The following is a 3,816-nucleotide window of genomic DNA, read 5'->3' as shown; positions in this document are numbered from 1 at the left end:
GCATGCCGCCCGGCAGGTCAGGAAAGGGTAGGGACGAGTGAGCGCCCCCCCCTTCCTGAGCCATACCAGACCGCATGCCCTCAACATGGGGGGGATGCTGACAGCTGATGACTGTCAGGGACGCGGCTGCCAACTTCCCGGCCCCCTCCTTAGCAACCAGCTTTATACAGTGTGTTTTACAGTGTGTTTAGAGAAAAAAAAAGTAAAACGCAAAATGCATGAAAACTACATGCAAAAACGCATAAAAAAGTTGGTTTAAAAACGCAAAATGCACTGAAAAACGTGCCTGAAAAACGCATGAAACGCAGCCACATAGGTGTGAACCTAGACGTGTATGTAATAAATCTGCACCACGGTTGTAGAATCTAAATTACTTTAAATCATCAGCAGGTGCTATATCACAGTATATGTGAAAAAATAATGTCAATATAATACTGACCACGCTAAAAAAAATGAATGAATATGTGCAAAAAGTGTGAAAAATTCTGAATCAAATGGTGTGAAACATTCCAATTACAATAAAGTGACAGTGCAACCCAGAATCAATCATTCTCAATCATTGTATAAACTAAAAAAAATAATAATTTAATAACTTAATTGTGGTTAATTTAAGATATATACAAATATATATAAATATATACAAATACAAATATATATTTATATATATATATATATATATATATATATATATATATATATATATATACAAATATATATATATATATATATATATATATATTATGTATATATTTTAAATGAACCACCATTAATTTATTGAATTATTAATTTATTTGTTTATGCAGTGGATCAGGCCTGTATAATGTGTGTTTTAAAAATGCCGCTTGATACTCTGGTTTCTCTTCAGATCGAATACATCTTTTACCTTTTTACTAAAGATTTCTGTGGAGAGGAACAACTATGAGTTTATTCCAATTTTTTGAGGTCAAGTGACTAACCAGCTAACAAAAAAGCAAAAAACAAAAAAAAACACTTGTAGTCTCCCATGTCAGTGGTTCTCAACCCCTCAAGTACCCCCAACAGGCCATGTTTTGGAAACTTCTCTTAGATAAAATAGCTGTCCAAAATACCAAACCATTGACTCTGATTGAAAGCACCTGTGCAAGATAAAGGAAAACCTGCAAACATGGCCTGTTGGGGGTCCTTGAGGACAGGGTTGAGAACCACTGTCCCATGTGACAGGGTGACAACAGATGAGGGCAATTGGGAGACAGGGACAGAGCGTTGTCACGTTGTCAGGAAGTGACTGAACAAGGACCTTCAACAGATTTTATTAAAATAAAAGCTTGGAATTAAAAATATTTCAAAATTAGGAAAGAGAAAGATAACCTGAGATTTTAGTGATTGGATTTGAATATACTTTAAAGTTTCAACAATGAAAGCTCACCTTTTTTATCTGGTCATAATATGTTATTATAATTGTATATATATATATATATGTATATATAGAGAGAGGAAGAGAGACAGAGAGAGAGAGAGAGAGAGAAAATATAATAATATAAAAATACATCATATGTAACAGATCTGATATAAACCAAATTGTTACACTTGTAGCCCACCCAGTCAATCTGCAACATCCCTGAATATTATGACTTGCACATTGTTCCATAAGAATATTGCTAAAAGCTAAACAACATAGTGATCATTTTAGTGTAAATGATATATATATATTATATATATATGTATTTTTATAATGTAATGTATAATATAATATTAATATAATATTACTAATATGATAATATAACAATAAAATATTTATCTTAAAATGATTGCTATGTTGTTTAGCTTTTATCAATATTGCTGCGGTGATGGAATAGAACAATGTGCAAAAGTCATAATATTCAGGGATGTTCCAGATTTTTTGGCTGGGCTACAAGTGTAACAATTTAGTTTATATCAGATCTGTTACATATTATGTATGTTTCATGCTTTTACACTGCCATAGCCAATTAATCAGCAGAGGGAATTTAGCAGATTTAGCAGAATTCAGCACTGTTGGCGTTATATAAATCTTGTATATCTAAATTAATAATCATAATAATAAATGATGATTTCAAGGGAAAATGTCTGTGCTGTCTGTGGATGGGGAATAGAACAGAATAGCAGCCCCACTCATTATTACAAGGTCATTGCCTATTATGGTGACTACCTGTGTGCTGGCAGTGCAGGCCCCGTGCCAAGCTTGCTCAGATCTATAAATACTTACAGCTCTGCTTCTTGCTTATATGTGGTTGAACCTTACTGTTCCTTCTTCTACTGGTTGGGTCCGCCTTGCTGAAAACAATAAAATGGCTAAATGTCTATGTTTTATCTCAGCAGTTGTTGATCAGAGAGGCTGGGATAGAGGCTGCAGTTAAATATACAGCAGATAAAGCAGAGGGAAAGTTTACAAATCTCTGTACTGTGTTGTACATTGATAGAAATATGGTACAGCAAGCATAATAACATTTTAAAGTTACATCAAATATTACAAGGTGAATATTAGAATAGTGACTGAAGATATGCAATCAATAAAGATGTGCTTTATGTATTTTGAGTGTGTTTTCTTTTCTTTTCTTTTTTTTTTCTTTTAAATCATAGCAAGGAGTTAGAATGAGTTTTAATTGGGCACTTTTTAAAATTTGCATGTTTAATCTCTCATACAGAACATAAATAAGGACTCCGCTTATAATATATATATAGATTAGACTGTAAGCTGTAACGAGCAGTACTGTCTGCACTCATGTTATAAAGTGCTGTGCAAACTGTTGCTATATAAATCATGTATAATAATAAATATATACATATATATTTATATATATATTTTTAATATATTATATTTATATACATAATATATAACTGGTTTTCACCCAAGTTTGTCTACAAAGGATACAGTTAGAAAATGTGTGAATCCTGGGTTATTTATATATATATATATATATATATATATATATATACACTGTATGAATATTATATAATGCAATAATAAATATAAAAATATTTTTTCATTATATTTATATATAATATGTTATTGGTTTTCACCCAAGATACCCACATTTATTGCATAGGATTCAATTAGAAAAACCTGGGTTAAAATTCTGTAAATCTCTGCCAAACATTGTGGTAATTTATATAAATATTATATAATGAAATAACGTCTGTATAATAAATATCTATTTTTAATTAGTATATTTATATATAATATATAATTGTTTTTCATCCAAGATACCCACATCAATTGCATAGGATTCAGTTAGAAAATGTGTGAATATTGGGTGTAAAACTCTGCCACAAATTGTGGTACTATACTGTATATAAATATTATATAATGAAAAAATATATACAAACAAGTATTTTTTTTTTCATTTCACATTTATATATAATAAATAATAGGTTTTCATTCAAGATACCCACATCCAAGGATTCAGTTGGAAAATGTTTGAATCCTGTTTCAAAGTTGTGTAAATCCCCACCAGTGATAGTGGCAATATATATAAATATTATATAATGAAATAATTTATAAAAAAACTTTTTTCATTATACAATAAAGTAGTATTTAATTAAAAAAAAAAAAAAAAAAATATATATATATATATATATATATATATATATATATATATATAAAATACTGGAACATGCACAGGCAGCAGAGCTCTGTTTGAGTTTGCTGGATATTAAAATAATATATGTATATGCAATAAAAGAAAAACCCAATTAAGCAATTAATTATAAAGAAAAAAAACACTTTCCAATGCCTAATTTGCATATAAAAATAATATTTTTTTCTTAACAGTTAAATTGGGCCATTAACATTATTTT

The 3,816-nt window shown here is 29.7% G+C and overlaps 1 pseudogene; it reads left to right on the top strand.

Annotated features, from left to right (window-relative positions):
- Nucleotides 1-845: 845 nt before the first annotated feature.
- On the top strand, nt 846-953 carry LOC141113072 (U5 spliceosomal RNA; annotated as a pseudogene).
- Nucleotides 954-3,816: the final 2,863 nt, after the last annotated feature.

Source organism: Aquarana catesbeiana, linkage group LG11 (assembly GCF_042186555.1).
Source record: "Aquarana catesbeiana isolate 2022-GZ linkage group LG11, ASM4218655v1, whole genome shotgun sequence".
Lineage (NCBI taxonomy): Eukaryota > Metazoa > Chordata > Amphibia > Anura > Ranidae > Aquarana > Aquarana catesbeiana.
This window is presented reverse-complemented; position numbering and strand designations above follow the sequence as displayed.